We start from the raw sequence: 18,377 nt of genomic DNA, 5'->3' as shown, positions 1-18,377 counted from the left end.
ATCTGAAGCCTTCTTCTCGCAACTCGTCAAAGTCATTCTCCATACAGCTTTGTTCCACTGCTGGTGAGGAGCTGTGTTCCTTTGAAGAGGGAGAGTGGCTCTGATTTTTAGAATTTTCAGCTTTTCTGCTGTTTTTTCCCCATCTTTGTGGTTTTATCAACCTTTGGTCTTTGATGATGGTGACGTACAGATGGGGTTTTGGTGTGGATTTCCTTTCTGTTTGTTAGTTTTCCTTCTAACAGTCAGGACCCTCAGCTGCAGGTCTGTTGGAGTTTGCTGGAGATCCACTCCAGACCCTGTTTGCCTAGGTATCAGCAGCGGAGGCTGCAGAACAGCAAATATTGCTGAACAGCAAATGTTGCTGCCTGATTGTTCCTCTGGAAGGTTCCCCTCAGAGGGGTACCTGGCTGTGTGAAGTGTCAGTCTGCTGGGGGGTGCCTCCCAGTTAGGCTACTCGGAGGTCAGGGACCCACTTGAGGAGGCAGTCTGTCCATTCTCAGATATTAAACTCCATGCTGGGAGAACCACTACTCTCTTCAAAGCTGTCAGACAGGACCATTTAAGTCTGCAGAGGTTTCTGCTGCCTTTTGTTTGGCTATGCCCTGCCCCCAGATGTGGAGTCTACAGAGTCAGGCAGGCCTCCTTGAGCTGCGGTGGGCTCCACCCAGTTCCAGCTTTCTGGCCACTTTGTTTACCTACTCAAACCTCAGCAATGGTGGGGCCTCTCCCCCAGCCTCGCTGCCCCCTTGCAGTTCGATCTCAGACTGCTGTGTTGGCAATGAGCGAGGCTCCATGGGTGTGGGACCCTCCAAGCCAGGCACGGGATATAATCTCCTGGTGTGCCATTTGTTAAGAAAAGTGCAGTATTAGCATGGGAGTGAGCTGATTTTCCAGGTGCCATCTGTCACCGCTTCCCTTGGCTAGGAAAGGGAATTCCCTTACCCCTTGCACTTCCCGGGTGAGGTGATGCCTCACCCTGCTTCAGCTCACACTCGGTGGGCTGCACCCACTGTTCTGCCCCACTGTCCGACAAGCCCCAGTGAGATGAACCTGGTACCTCAGTTGGAAATGCAGAAATCACCTGTCTTCTGCGTTGCTCACCCTGGAAGTTGGAGGCTGGAGCTGTTCCTATTTGGCCATCTTGTCGGAAGGAGAGCAGTGTCTTTTAACTGGTACACATAACAGGGAATAAAAACTTGAAAGAATTATTCCAGAAATGCTATTAGTCAAATAAGGAGCAACAGTAGTAGCAACAATAACAATAACAACAAATAGGAAGACAGCGACCTTATTTCTTGAGCTACCATATGATATTTAACCCAGTTTTCTACTAAAGTGTATGGGAACTCAAAGAAACAGGTATTATCCATAGATAGAAAAAAAAAGAATGCATAGAAACTGTACCAAAGGAAGTTCACATGTTGGCCTTATTAGACAAAGGCTTAAAAGTAACTGGTATAAATATCTTCAAAGACTAAACAAAATAATGTCTAGAGAATTAAATTATGAGAATCACCAAACAGAGAATACCGATAAAAGTTCAAAATTATAAAATAACCAAATGGAAAATTTGCAGTTGAAGTGTACAATAACTGATATAAAAAAATTCAATGGAGGTACTCAATAGCATATTTGACTTTGCAGAAGAATCAGCAACCTTAAAAATAGGTCAGTTGAGATTATCAAGTCTGATTATCAGATAAAAAGTAGTCAAGTAAAATGAACAGACTCTCAGAAGAGTGCGGGATACCATATGCATACCAACATGTACATAATGGTGGACTGAGAAGTGGAAGGAAAGAAGGGGACAAATTCCTAGAGAGAGATAAACTACTAAAACTAACTTAAGAAAAAAAAAAAGAGAAAATCTAAATGGACCTATAACAAGTAAAGAGATATAATTAGTAATTAAATTGAATTCATAATCTGTAAACTTCTTCCAAAGAAAACCTAAGCCTAGATAGTGAATTTTACCAATTAGTCAAATAAGACTAAATGTCAATCCTGCACAAATTATTCTAAAATGTAGAAGAGGTGGAAATGCTAGCTCGTTAGCCAGTGTTACCTCACTACCAAAATCAGACACAGATATCACAAGAAATGAAAACTACAGATGAGTATCTTTATCAGTATAGACATAACATCCTCAACAAAACCTTAGCATACCAAATTCAGGAACATATAACAGTGATTATATTTGCAGCCAAATAGGTTTTATCCCCAAAATGTATGACTGGTTTAATTCAATATAACACACGAAAAAGAGAAAGACTAAATGTCTTTTATTAGACAGGAAACAATTGTTATCCCAAAAGACACGTATAAAAACATTTAACAAAATCCAACACGCTTTTATAATAAAAACTATTAATAAGCTAGGAATCAAAGGGGGACTTTCTCAACGTTATAAAGGGCATCTTTGAAAGCTATCAGTTAACATCATACTTGATGAAAGAATGATAATTTTATCCTAAGAACAGGACAAGACAAGTATATTTTATTTCACACTTCTGCTCAACAATTAATAGATATTTTAGACAGAGCAATATGGCAAAAATAAAATACAAGTAAATAAATAAAATAAAAGCATACGAATGGGGAGGAAAGCAGTAAAATCATCTTCATTTGCAGATGTCATCTTCTATACAGAAATCTAAGAAAGAAAAAGAAAATATCTTGGAACCTAATACCTAACTTTAGCAAGGTTGCAAGATACAAGATCAGTACATAAATATGTGTCTCTTTGGATTGTGGCAAAGGACAATCCAAAAATTAGGAAAACAATTATATTACATTATATATTTGATAGCATGAAAACATAAAATAGTTAGAAAAAAATAAAAATTTTCAAGGCTGTACACTGAAAATTGCAAAATATTGTTGAAAAAAATTAAAGATGTAAATTAGCAGAAAGATACCCATCTTTATGAATTGGAAGACTTAATATTGTTAAGATGATGATTCTCCCCAAATTGATAATAGATTTAAAATTTCAATATAGGCTTTAACAAAATCATTGCTGCCTTTTTGGTGGAAATTGTTAATTAAGCTGATCCTAAATTCGTGTAGATCCTAAATTCGTGTAGAGATCCAGAATATTCATTAAAGTCTTGAAAAAGCTAAACAAAGTTGGGGAACTGACACTTCTCAATTTCATAACTTTTTGAAAAGTTACAATAATCAAGACAATGTGGTCCTGGAGTAACGATAAACACACACGCGCGCAAAGCACACACACACACACACATATATCAGTTGAATATAATTGAGGGCTCTGAAGTAAGCTATTTTATTTATGGGCAGCCAATTTTTGACAAAAGTGTCAAGACAATTCAAAGGGAGAAAGAACAGTGTTTTCAACAAATGGTTCTGAGACAACAGCTATACATGAAAAACGACAAGGTTGGACCTCAACTTCAAACCACATAAAAATTTAACTCAAAATGGTTTATAGACCTAAATATAAGAACTAAAATGTAAGATTCTTAGAAAAAAATACTGTAGTAAAACTTAACAATTCCTTTTATACAGCATCAAAAGGAAAATGACAAAGAAAAAAATAGAAAATTGGACTGCATCAATTTAAAAAATCTTGCATGCTTCAAATGACACCTACAGGAAAATGTAATGATAGCTCATAGAATGAGGGAAAATATTTCTTACATATACATCTTTTCACACTGATCAGCATATTCTAGCTAACTTCATGTATAGATTTAACTAGAGTTTGTCCTTTAATGTAGTTTTAAAAGACATAAACCAAATGGTAGCATACATTGGAAGTGTTTTAAAATGTACTTTGGAATAGTTTTAGCTATTACATTTATGCAGTTGAAACAATGTAAAAGATGTTCAGGTAGCCTTTATTAATAGCATAGCACAGGAGGAGCTAAACTGGATGCTTTGCATTTCTTTTCTGCCTTGCTATATTTAATACAAATAAAATACCTATATTTCACAAAAGAAGAAAACATTATTTTGAAAAACTCTGCATGATGCATATTTTGTTCAAGCTCATTTTTTTCTAGAAATACACAGTAACACTTCAGCTTTATTTGGTACTTTTACAATAACAAAACGGGGATAAATTGAAACCTAAGAATAATCCCTTAGAGAAGTATGAAATATTAAAGAAATGGGTTATTAATGACTAATTTAGATTAGTGTGAAACAGTGCTCCTAAGTAACTCTCAACTAATTTTCAAATGCAACTCTTACTAATTTTGAAAACAAAATCCAACCAAGCATTTCAGGACATGTGTTTTTCATAAAACATTATTACCAGAAGATATAATTCCTGTTATGCTAAATATTGCAGCATTTGTATATTGCACAAGTTATTTTCATGGATGATGTGATCAATTGAAATTATTATTATAAAGCAGTTAATTGGCTACTGTAGATAAATAATATCAATATAGTTAAAATGTATACAGACCAGGATATTACAGTACACTAATTTTTAATTTCAACATTGATCTAGTGTTGGAATCCCAACTCATCTTTACTGTGTGATGGATATAGTTTCATCCTCCTGGAAAGTGGCTTATAAAAAGGATTTCATTTTGTCTGGCACATCAAGATTCACACAGCCTCTCCTAATTATAACAATGGCAGTTCCTCATCCAATCGGTAGCACAGTGAATCAGACACTATGTCTTGAGTACAGCTGCATGGATCTGTAGCTCCAAACTTGTTAAATCTCAGTGTTCTGACTGGTATTCTCTTCTCTATTTCTTAAACAAAGTCTAATTTTGATTAAGATTTAAGCTATGGTAAAACTTAGGTTGTGATTTATATGCTACTCACCTGTTAATTATCCAACAGGCAGAATAGATTTAAATTTTTGAAAGAGCAGAGGGCCAATGCTACTAAATTAATACTGTACACATATCTTCACAATAGAACTATTTTCATGACATCTCTGTTGGAAAATTTTTTTTTTTCATTTCAGTCTACTATATCTGAATCAAATTGAAGTCTGTATAAATTTTTAATCCAGTCACTTAATGAACAAAGATCTATTGAATGCTAGATGCTCAATTCTGCTCTACTATTTCCCAGATGTATAGGGGGACATAATCAAGAATAGATGTGGGAAAACCTAATTTTGGGAGGTAAGATGTATACATATTAAAAGATAACTAAAAATTCAAGACACTATAATAATCATAATTGGTGTACACAATGAGAGATCTAAAAAAGTGGAGGAAAGTAATAGTTCCTTAAGTTTAGATGGTGAAACACACCTTATGGAAGAGGTTTCAATTATAAATTCAAACACCATCCTTCTTCTAAGATCCTGCTAGTATCTGACAGGAAACTTGTTTTTTAATTTCTGTTTCCACAGTTGCCCTTCTTTACTTGTCTTTTCCAGTGCCTTGTAACCTGCTAGAATGGATAAGTTCCACTTTGCAATACAATGTTTAGACAGAAATATTTATATCCATCACCAGTGAGGCACAAAATTAGACTCTCAACATATTTAATAATGATTAATGTTCAGGCACACAACGTGTAGTGACTTTTATCCAGGTAGTTCCTGAAACTTCAGGTTGAGACGTTTAACAAGACTTAGCAGCTCTAATAGGAAGAAAGTGGAAGTCAGATTTTCTTGTCAGTTATTTGCCCTCAAAGAGCAAATATATGTCTTTTATGAGTGTTTTCTATAGTTTCTGTAACTACCTTAACTGGATAAATATTTCTTTCTTTGCAGGCTTGAAGGTCTGCAGCCCATGCTAATTTGTTTCCATTTTACATCACCTCTTTTTTTAATGATACAAAATAGCTGTACAAGTATTTGTGGTAGAGGTGATGTTTTGATACATGTAAATAATATGTAATGATCAAATCAGTGCAATTGAGATGTCCATTACCTTAACTATTTTTTCTTTCTGTTGGAAACATTCCAGTTCTCTTCTAGCTATTTTGAAATATACAATAGATTATTGTTAACTATAGTCACCCTGGTGTACTATCAAACAGTAGAACTTATTCCTTCTAACTGTGTTTTTGTACCCGTTAACCAGTTTTTCACAATTACCCACCCCTTTTCAGCCTATGGTAACTGCCACTCTCTGCTTCCATGAGAATGACTGTTTTAGCTCCCACTTATAAGTGAAAAGGTGATAATTGTCTTTCTGTGTTTGGCTTATGTCACTTATAGTAATAACCTCCAATTACTTCTATGTTGCTGAAAATGGAAGGATTCAGTTCTTTTAATGGCTGAATAATCTTTCACCACCTTTTTTCTTTATCCATTCATCCACTGATGGGCACTCAGGTAGATTCCATGTCTTCTTGGATGCTGTGAACAGTCAATATATTACCTTTTGATGGAGAATTGAAAACTACTTCTACTTGTTTCTCTTGGTCTTGCCTGGCATATCTTACGCCCTCAAGATGTTTGGCATTACACTTAAGTCTTTCTGAGGAGGAAGAGATTGGATGAATAATCATAGTAAATTATTATCTGGCCATAACTTTCCAAATGCACAATGCTTTTCACATTTATTTTACCTTATTCTTCAAATGTTATTCCTTTCCCTTGGCAATCTATTAATAAAAATTGAATCTAATATAACAATAATGGGATCTTTCTTTTTCTATGGCACCAAACGTTGCTATATTTATTATTTTTTCATATTGGTGTGTTATTAACAACTCATAGTATTTTAATTATTAATTACTAATAAATATATTCTATACACACCAGTCAGGTGTGGAATAAGTGATTTACGTTTAGAGATTAGAAAAACTCTCTACATATCGTTAAAGTTCATGTCACTAAAATTAGGTTAAAGGGGTAAGAAAACAATATTGCTTTGACCCAGTGTTGGAAAGTAATAAATATTTCAGTAGATATAAAATCAAATCAGAAGAAAAGTCATTTTTAACCTTGTTAGTGGGATAAATTTTACTGACTGCGGAGATTCAACTGGGCACTTGGGAAATATAGGAGCACAGAGCTTGCAACTGGCAAGTGAAATAGGAAAGACACAAATCAGAGTTAAGATGCTGGGTCATCACTAGGCTGGTTCTAAGGTAAATGATAAGGAAGTCATTGAGATAAGACAGAGTACAAAGTAAAAGGGACCTTAAGCCAGACAGATGAGAGGCCTGTGTACAGGCACAAGGAAAAATACGGGCTGAGGAACTTGTTAAAGAACGATGATATAGAACAGTTTAAAAATATTAGATTTGATATTTTAATACTGCTTTTAAAGAAGTTGTTCTTAATAAATTAACATATCTCCTATTTAAGTACAAAAATAGGCAAAACTATCCTATCAATCTAGAAGTCAGGATGGTGGCTACCTTTGTCAAGGAGCAGTTAATGACGGAGGAGGCATATGGGCTACTTCTGGGGGTGGTAATGTTCTGTTTTTCAATCTGGATGTCCCTACAGGGGTGTGTTCAGTTGGTGAAAAATTTATTTTTACATTTACTAGGTGTGCACTTTATATGTATATTGCAGTTAAATGTTATAACATTTATATATTAATGTTATATTTATGTTACCATATAAACAAAGAGGATTTTTTTAAAAGGTCATGAGTAGATTTAAAAGGAAATTCACCGCTGCAGTGCATCAGTCCTGAGTGAATGGTTGGTAGGTACTTTTCAAGCGCTGGGAGATGAGCCAGTGCATAGAATGGCTTCTGTACTAGCTGACTAGAGCTGAGAGAGCCTGTATGGGTCCTCTCTAGTCCACTTCTATGCTTTACCCGATGTTAGTAGTCTTAACACCCAATCAAATACTAATAAGGAGAAAGCTTCATCATTGTGTGGTGGGGTGGAGTGGATAAACAAAACACAACAATGGCTTTGATGTGTCTCCATCCCTGGTACTGAGTTGGATATCTTCAAATACTGGCTCAACTTGCTCAAAATAGATTTTGCTGACATTATATATTTGCAACCCCTGATGGACAAGAAAGTGATAGTCTTTTGCCTCTAGATCCTTTTGTGGTCATGGTGGTTGTTTTAAATCATGGACACATGATTAAAATATTGAAGGTGGGTCTTAGTAGCTGCACTCTATCACCAGGATCTGAGTTTTATTGCTGCTGTCTTCTCCCAGTGCTTGTGCTTTACATTACAATGATGCTCTCATTGATCCTATCTTCAAAATGCTATTATATCAGGAGTGAGGGCTTTATTTCTCATTAGTGTATTTCTTCAGATAAGATGAGATGTGGTGTGACAGTGAATTGTATTTGTTAATTTGACCGGACAAGGGGTGCTGATATAACTGGTCAAATATTATTCCAGGTGTGTTTGTGTTTAAGATGAGACAAATATTTGAATTGACATATGAGTGGAGAAGATTTTCCTTCCTAATGTGGTAATCCTTATCTAATCAGTTGATGGCCTGAATTGAACAAAAAGATTAATCTTACAAAAAGTAAGGAGGGAACTCCTCTTGCCAGATCATTTTAACTGAGACATGAGTCTTTTCCTGCCTCAAACTAGAATGGAAATGTTGGCTCTTTTTTGGTCTTGTGCCTACTGGCTTTTGAACTGGAACTTACACCAACAGCTCTCCTGGGTCTCCAGCTAGCCAACTGCAGATCTTGAAACTTCTCAGCCTTCATCAATGCATAAGCTGATTTCTTATCCTCTCTTCTCTTCCCCCTCCTCTCTCTCTCAACAGAGAGAGAGCTCCTGTTGGTTGTGTTTCTCTGGAAAACCTTCACTAACACACATAGTCTATATGGTCTAGTAGATCCAGTCTTAGCAACTACAACTATAACTTATTTATGTAGAGACAAGGAAGAAGAAACAAGTTTATGATAGCCAAAATAAAACAAAGTCAAAATATTATTCTAGCCAAACTGTAGTAACCAATGTTGACTATATTTTATCCATAATACCTTTTATTTTAAAATACAACTATATGAGCTATTTTACACAGGCAAAAACACAACAGTACATTTACTAGGGAAAAATGTCTCCCATACTCAGGTTCACACTTGTGTAAAATTGATGTCTTTTATCTCAACCAAGTTTAGAAAATCACAAACAGAGTTTTAAAAAGACAATACTTTCCTCCAGTGCACATGCTGCTAAAGGAAGGAGAACTTGGTTCTTCTGGCATAGAGCAGATGAGCGTTTGGTCATCCCTATTAAAAGAAGTTGGAGTGACAGGTAGAGTGACCTATTTGAGAAAGTTTCCTTTTTAGTTAGAACCAAGAGTGGGGTCAGGAAAGGACTCTGCAGGCTATTTAGACCTCACTAGCAGGGAGAGTGAGATTTAGTGGTGCTAGTTATCTATTTTTAATAAAGTCAAGTACTTCCACCCTGGTGTGGGCAGTATTTATTCTATCATTTGGCTGTTTTAGAGTAAAAATGGCTTTAGTGTGTTCTTATTCAGGATAAAGAGAAGTCAATTTAAAATTTCAACTTATACTGGAAAGGCTTCAAATACAAAACCTAGAGATCTTTTAGTCTTTTAGGAAAAAAAAATTGGAAAGACGAGAGAATCACCTATTTGATCTACGTTATAAAATGTACTATTTTGAATTTAGAGCTTATACAGGGAATGTGTAAGCTAACTTAAATAAATGCATATACATAAGGAGTGGTACATTACCTTGTTGATTTGTAAAAGTTTATGGCTACATGCTAATTAACTGAAGTCAGTGCTTTAAAAAGCTAACTCCCTGGCTGTAGTACTGAATGCAATTACAAAAGGCAAAGAGCCCCAAATAGAAACTAACTAATCTCTAAGGACATCTAACCAAGTCTACTTAATTGTAACAATATCAAATGTTACACCAGTTTAATAGACTTTGTAACTTTTCAGTGAATGTTAATCAAATATTTTTACAGAAAACATGCTTAGTGTCATAGGATATATTGTATTCTTCAACTCAAAATAATAAAATTGTTCTTTGGGTGGACAGCATAATTATTAGAATATAATGTTATAATATTTTCTCATTCATTTAGAGGCTTTATACCTGGAAATGCTAAGAAAATAGATTCCACTTAAAATATCTCAGTGCTTTTAGAACATAAGAGTGTGTTAGACTTTAAATTTTTGACATGGATAATTTATAGCTTGGAAGCTATTTATAAGCATCACAGTAAAAACAAGGGCATGCTATTACACTAGCAAGTAAGAAATATTTCTGTATCACACCCATAACCAATATCTTAAAGCAAAATTTTGGTCAATGGCTAGGAAAACACATTTTCATTGAGTTTTAATGTACACAATTATAAAAGGTACTCACATTAAAAAAGCATCTGGCTAAAAACAACAAAAGTGTTTTAGTAATCATCTACCTGAGGATGACCTCTAAGCTTTATGTTTTGGACCAGCTTAAGCAACATGGGGGAAGGCTAGGCACTTTGAATTAAGAGTTTTGAAGGTACTCTGGGTTCAGGAAGAATGACCAACTGGCAAGACTGATTTACAAATATTTGCCTCGGAAAACTCAAGGTGGAGAAAGCATGGCAGCAATTTTTAAAATTATAGATAAATAAATTAAGTTATCTCAATTACTTAAAGAATCAGCTGTCTATGGCATTAAGTTCTTTGAATTTTCAGAGGACACCTTCAATGAAGACATCAGAGTTTCCTGAGGATTTGTGCAGAGGAATTGAAATCTAACACCCTGGTAGATGATGTGGTAAAGAAATAAATGGGCAATTGTCCCTTCACTCTGTAAACAGTACAGATTTAAAAGAAAAATTTAGCTGAAGCTTGCAAAAGTTGATAAAACACAGCAATGGAAAAGATGTAGAGAAGCAAGTATTTGATTATTCTATTGGTGGAAGCATAAAATAGTACAATTTTTAGGGAGCATAATCAAAAGATATTAGTCAAAATGTATACTGTGCAAACTCTTCAACTCCATTATTCTATTTCTTAGGTTTTATTCTAAATCAATAATAAACAATTTAGTGCATTATTAATTAAAATAGTAGTTATGCAGACAATTTAAGTGTTTCACCCCAGGAAATAGGAAACAAATAGTATAGCAACATGATGTTATAAATCTGGTATATTGATAAGGATGTCAAAGTTATGTTATAAAGGGTAAGGCCACACTGACATGAAAGCTATTGGACTAGACTTAAAAATCAAAAGCAGGATAAGAAAAAATTCTTTCTGTGTAGTGAGGTTGCTAGATATGCTCCTACTTTGCTGGACACTCTCTATCTGATTTCTCCAAGCACTTGAGGGCTCTCTCTGGCCTCGGAAATACGCATGGCAGACCTGAATTGCCAGGAAGTTAATACCCTTACATACACTGTCAGCCAATAGTGGGTAAGAATATGTGAATAAATATTCCAGCTTCTTCACACATTGGGTGGGACAACTCTGAACCATGTTCTCTGCAGTTTCCCAGACATTCCCAGTAGGACTGATCCTGGGTCTCTCATAGTGGCAACCTATCCATTAATGAACCTAGTGGGCTTTCTTTTCTCTGCATGCCATTTTTCTATATATGCTTCTGGTTTACCTTCCAAATAAAATGATTTGCTCTTCAGTCCTCACTTAGGGTCTGCTTATGGAAAAATCCAAACTAAGGCAATATTTATATGTGTATGGCATGGTGTGTAGGGGTGTAAGTGTGTGAGAGTGTGTGTGTATGTGTTGTGTGTGGTGTAAGGCAGATAAGAATATAAACTAAAATGTTAACAGCACATCTCTGTGCAATAGAATTAGAAGTCATACTTATAATTTTCTGTTTTATATTTTAACTCTGTTCAACACAAGGAAGATGTGTGGACAAGAAAAGCAGTACACTAGGCCTCCTGGGTATACTGTGTCTTAGACTGAGCAGAGATATACTCCAGATGGGGGAATGAAGATGTTTGCAGTTCATATACTGCCTTTCTGTTCTGCGACTTGGCAGGATACAGGCTGAAGGTGTGGTCTCTCAGGGGGCCTGCGGTAAGAAACTGAAGCAGGCAAAAGTAAAGGAAATGAGGTGGATCTCTCATGAAAGCAAAAGAAAATCAAACTTCCTGGCTCTCCGAAAGCATATCAATTTAGCACACGGTACGAATTACTTAGTAAATTATTTTTCTGCTAGAGGACCCTTTCTATCATCTTGACTGGTGTTTTTCATAATTGCTTTTAAAAGGACTATGTGGTTCTTAAAAAAAATTGAAGTCTATTAAAATAGATGTAAGAATATACATATCAATATCATACTATGACAAAGGCATATTCATTAGTGCAGTGCAGGTTCACATGAAGAAATGTCAACACTGAATATATACAAATTTTAAGGAATAGAACTGCAGATTATTTAGACAACCTCCATTAATTTTCTTGATGTTGAAAGACAATGATTTATTACCATATCTCTATGTATATTATGTGTCTGTATAATTCTCTACTTGCTCCCTAAAGAGTTTTTTTATTATAAAATTAGGTATATATTGCTCAGAATTTGATTTTCACTCATTAAAATAACAAACTAAAGAAAAAATTAAAACTGTATATTTTATTTATTACTCACAAATGTCATGGATTGGTAATTTTACCTTATGAAGCACTAATTCCCTGTTTATTCCACCTAATTCTAAATTAAATACAAATTTGGCCGGACTTTTTACTAACTAAAATTACATATGATCATAATATCTATCATGTCCTACTCTAAAATTTAGAAATAGCTGGAAAACACAGGTTAGTGGTGAGCCAGACTTGCTCTTGCATTACATCTGTAAACCATATGCACATTAGGCCAATTAGACAATGTTTGGACATTTATGTAGAAAATAAAACAGTAAAAATTTTGATGTTTTGATAATGGAACAGAAAAATAATATTAACTGCAGAATAACATTATATTACCTTTGTCAGGGTGATTACATTGCACTATTCTATTTAGTCAAGGGGAGGTGAAAGTTTGATCTACATGACAGCAGAATAATTCCATAGGGAAAAATTGTGTTATAGAAACATGATTCATTTAAAAATGTTTTGGGAGTAAATGGAAGAGGTGGAGCAAGGTGGCTGAAGAAAAGAAGCCTTTACCGATTGTCCTGCCTGAAGGAACACCGAATTTAACAACTATTCACACAAAAAAGCACCTTCCTAAGAATCAAAAATCAAGTGAAGGATCACAGTACCTGGTTTTAACTTCATATCACAGAGAAAGGCATTGAATAACCTAGGAAAGACAGTCTTAAATTGCCAATGCTATCCCTCCCCCATCCTCTGGCAGCAGACACATGGCACAGAGAATCTATGCGCTTGCATGAGGGAAGCACAGTGATTGAAGGATTTTGCACTGGAACTCAGTGCTGCCCTGTCACAATCAAAAGCAGCAGTGGGCAAACAGCTGGCACCTAATGAGGGAGCATTTAGACAAGACCTAGCCAGAGGGGAGTTGCTCATTTCAGTGGTTGGGACCTGAGTTCTGGCAAGCCTTTCTCCTGTGGGCCAAAGTGCTGTGGGGTCCTAAATAAACTTGAAAGGCAATCTAAGCCACAAGGACTGTAATTCCTAAGCAAGTCCTGACCCTGGGCTCAGAGCCAGTAGACTTGGAGAACCATGCAACCTAGTGAGACCAGCCAGGGTGGCTCAGGGATTTCTTGTGCCACCCCTCCTTCAACCCCAGGCAGCACAGCTCCCAACTCTGGGAAAGAATTCTTTCCCCCACCTGAGAAGAAAGAAGAGCAAAAGAAAGAAGACTTTGTCTTGCAACTTGGATACCAGCTCAGCCATAGTAGGATAGGGTACCAAACAGAGGTGCCCTCTCCTAAGGCCCTCATTCCAGGCCCTAGCTCCTGGACAAAGTTTCTAGAAAAACTCTAGGCCAGAATGGAACCCACTTCCTTGAAAGGAAGAACCCAGTCCTAATAGCATTAATCATCTGCCAACTAGTGAGCCCTTGGGCCCTGAGTAAACAGCAGTGATAGCCACATTATAGTATTCGCCATGGACCTTGAGTGAGACCTTGAGAAATACTGGCTTCAGGAGGGACACAGCACATTCTTAGCTGTGGTGGCTACAGGGAGACACTCCTTCTGCTTGAGAAAAGGATAAGGAAGAGTAACTGAGACTTGGTCTTGCAGCAGAGGTGCCAGCTCAGCCACAGTGGGGTAGCACAGCAAGTGGGCTCTTTGGGTCCTTAATTCCAGGCCTTGACACTTGGATGGAATTTGTGGATCTGCCCTTGGACACAGGAGAGTCCATTGCTCTGAAGACAGAGTCCCAGACCCAATAGTATTCACCACAAACTGATTGAAGAACACTTGGGCCTTGAGTGAACATAGGTAGTAGCCAAGTGGTACTTGCTGTGGGCCTGCAGTGATGGTGTCCACAGGGAGAGACTACTCTGCTTATAGAAAGGCGGGAAAAAAGTGGAAAGGACTTTATCTTCTTCCTTGCGTGCCAGCTCAGTGCAGTAGAATAGAGCACTAGGTAGATTCCTAAAACTTCTGACTGTAGGTCTTGGCTGTTAGCATCTCTAGACTCACATGGGACCAGGGAACTTGCCTCCCTGAAGGCTGGCTGACTTTACCACCTGCTGGTTGTAGAGCCCTAGGCAGTAGTCAGGTAATGGTTACCGAGGGCCTTGGGCAAGACCCAGTGCTGTGCTGGTTTCAGCTATGATCCAGGACACTCCTAGTGGTGGTAGACACCAGGGTGTTTTTATCACAACTGCCTTAGCTCCAGGCAGCTTAGCACAGAGAGAGACTACATTTGTTTGGGAGACAGTGAGGGAAGATAAAAGAGCCTCTGCTTGGTAATACAGAGAATTCTTCTAAATCTTATACAAGACAGTCAAGGTGATATGTCTATGAATCTGCAAAAACCACAGTGTTACTTGGCTTGGGGTACCCCTAATGCAGATACAGCTGCAGTAATCAAAAACGTAAATCACAGCACACAGGGACCTCTGAATACCTAAAAAGCCTTCCCAAGAAGGTGGGGTAGAAACAAGCACAGATTGCAAAGACCATAATAAATACCTAACTCCAACGTCCAGAACCATAAAGACCATCCAGAAACACGACCTCACCAAACGAACTAAATAAGGCAGCAGAGAACAATCCCAGAGAAAGAGAGATATATTACCTTTCAGTCAGATAATTCAAAATAGCTGTTTTAAGGGAAACACAATGAAATTCGAGATAACACAGAGAAGGAATTCAGAATCATATCAGATAAATTTAGCATTGAGATTAAACTAATTAAAAAGAATCAAACAAATTCTGGAGCCAAAGAATGCAATTGTAATATTGAAGAAATCATCAGACTCTCTTAATAGTAGAGCAGAAGAGAGAATTAGTGAGCTTGAAAATAGACTATTTGAAAATACACAGTAAGAGGAGACAAAAGAAAAAAGAGTAACAAAGAAAGAAGCATGCTTGCAAGATCTAGAAAATAACTTCTAAAGGGCAAATATAAAAGTTATTTTAAAGCCTTAAAGAGGAGGTAGAGGGAGAGACAGGATAGAAAGTTTGTTCAAGGGGATAATAGCAGAGAACTTCTCAAACCCAGAGAGATATGCTGGTATTCAAGTACTAGAATGTTATAGACCACCAAGCAGATTTATTCCAAAGATTACCTCAAGAAATTTAATAATTACTCACAGAAGTCAAAGTTAAAGAATATATACAAAAAGTAGCAAGAGAAAAAAAACAAAACAAAACAAACAAGTAACATACAATGAAGCTCCAATATTTCTGGCGGCAGACTTTTCAGTGGAAACCTTACAGGCTAAGAGAGTATCATGACAAATTTAAACTGCTGAAGGAAAATAAAAATTACCTAGAATAGTATTTCCTGTGGAAAATATCCTTTCAACACGAAAAGAAATAGAGTTTCCGAGATAAACAAAAACTGAGCCCCTTTCATCAACTTAGACATATTCCTACAAGATTACTTTGTTTTTTTGTTTTTTGTTTTTTTGTTTTTTTTTTTTTGAGACGGAGTCCTTGCTCTGTCTCCGGGCTGGAGTAAAGTGGCCAGATCTCAGCTCACTGCAAGCTCCGCCTCCGGGTTTACCATTCTCCCCCTCAGTCTCCTGAGTGGCTGGCCTACAGGTCGCCCGCTTACCTCGCCAGGCTAGTTTTTTTGTATTTTAGTAGAGACGGGTTTCACCGTGAATTAGCAGGATGGTCTCGATTCCTGACCTTGTGATCCGCCGTCTCAGCCTCCAAAGTGCTGGGATTACAGGCTTGAGACACCGCGCCGGCAAATTATCTGTTTTTTTTTTTTTTTTTTTTTTTTTTTTTTTTTTTTTTTTGTGCAGAGTCCTCGCTCTGTCGCCCAAACTGAAGTGCATAGCCGGATCTCAGCTCACTGCAGCTCCGCCTTTCGGTTTCACTCCATTTGTCCTGCCTCAGCCTCCAGAGTAGCTGAGACTATAGGTGCCCGCCACCTCGCCCGGCTAGTGTTTTGTATTTTTTTTTAGTAGAGACGGGGTTTCACCGGGTTAGCCAGGATGGTCTCGATCTCCTGACCTTGTGATCCGCCTGTCTCGGCCTCCCAAAGTGCTGGGATTACAGGCTTGAGCCACCGCGCCCGGCAAGAATTACTAAAGGGAATGCTTCAGTGATAAAGAAAAGGACATTAATGCACAACAAGAAATAAGGTAAAAGTACAAAACTCACTGGTAATAGTAAGTACACAGGAAAACATTATAACACCATAACTGTGATGTGCAAACTACTCATATTTTAAGTAAAAAGAATAAGATAACTGATCAAAATAATAAGTACAACAACTTTTCAAGATGTATACAGATTGATAAAGATATAAATGAAATAACAAAAAGCTAAAAATCAGGGAGACAGAGTTAAAATATAGGGTGTTTATTTGTTGTCTTTTTGCTTGTTAGTTTATGTAATTAATGTTGTCATCAGTTTAAAATAATGGATTACAAGTCATTATTTGCAAGCCTCATGGTAACTTCAAATCAGAAAACATACAGCAGATACATTAAATATAAAAAGTAAGAAATTAAAATATACCACCGTAGAAATCACCTGCACTAAAAGGAAGACAGGAAGAAAGGAAAAATGGAAGAGAGGACTGCAAACAACCAGAAAACAAATAACAAAAAGACAAGAGTAAGTCCTTACCTATAATGACATTTAATGTAAATAGACCAAATTCTCCAATCAAAAGACATGGAGTGGCTGAATGAATTAAACAAACAAACAAACAAACACAAGACCTGTGATCTATTGTCTACAAGAAACACACTTAACCTATAAAGACACACATAAACTGAAAAGAAAGGGATCAAAAAAGATATCCCATGTTAATGGAAACCAGAAAAGCACAGGGGCCAAAATACTTACATAAGACCAAATAGATTTCAAGACAAAAACTATAAGAAGAGACAAAGAAGGTCACTATATAATGATAGAGAGGTCAATTCAGCAACAGGATATAATAATTGAAGATATATACATACACAACACTGGAGCACTCAGATTTATAAAGTAAAATTGTTAGAGCTAAAGAGAGAGATGCAATAGTAACTAGAGACTTCAACTCCCCTATGCAATAATAATCCCAATGCAATAATAACTAGAGACTTCAACCACTCACTTTCAGCATTGGACAGATCTTCCAGACACAAAATTAACAAAGAAATATTGAACTTATTCTGTACTATGAAACAAATGGACCTAAGAGATATTTATAGAACATTTCACCCAATGGCTACAGAATACACACTTTTCTTCTCAGCACATGGATCATTATACTTCTGGCTGCAAAACAAGTCTTTACAAATTCAATAAAATTAAAATTATATCAGGTTTCTTCTCTAACCATGATGGAATAAAACTAGAAATCAATGACAAAAGAAATTTTGGAAACTGTAAAAACAATTTGAAATTAAGCAGTATGCTCCTGAGTGACCAGTAGGCCAATTAGGACATAAAGAAGAAAACTGAGAAAATTCTTAAAACAGATGATAATGGGAACACAGCATACCAAAATCTATGTGATAAAGCAAAAGCAGCACTAAGAGGGACGTTTGTAGTTATAAACACCTACATCAAAAAAGTAGAAAAATTTTAAGTAAACCATCTAATGATGCAACTTAACTAGAAAGACAAGAGAGCAAACCAAAACCACAATTTGTAGAATAAAATAAATAATAAAGATCAGAGCATAAATAAATAAAATTAAAATAAAGAATACAACACAGAAGATTAATAAAAGCTGTTTTCTGAAAAGTTGACAAACCATCAGCCAGACTACCAAAATAGTGAGAAGATATGAATAAAATCAGAGTTGAAAAAGGAAGATGTTACAACCAATGCCACAAAAATTAAAAGGATCATTAGAGACTATATTAGCAACGGTTTGTCAATAAATTGGAAAACCTACAGGAAATGGCTAAATTTCTAGACACATGCAACCTACCAAGATTGTA

Source organism: Rhinopithecus bieti, unplaced genomic scaffold (genome assembly GCF_001698545.2).
Source record: "Rhinopithecus bieti isolate Rb0 unplaced genomic scaffold, ASM169854v2 scaffold_19285, whole genome shotgun sequence".
In the NCBI taxonomy this organism is placed as follows: Eukaryota; Metazoa; Chordata; class Mammalia; order Primates; family Cercopithecidae; genus Rhinopithecus; species Rhinopithecus bieti.
Note: the sequence above shows the minus strand (reverse complement) of the source record.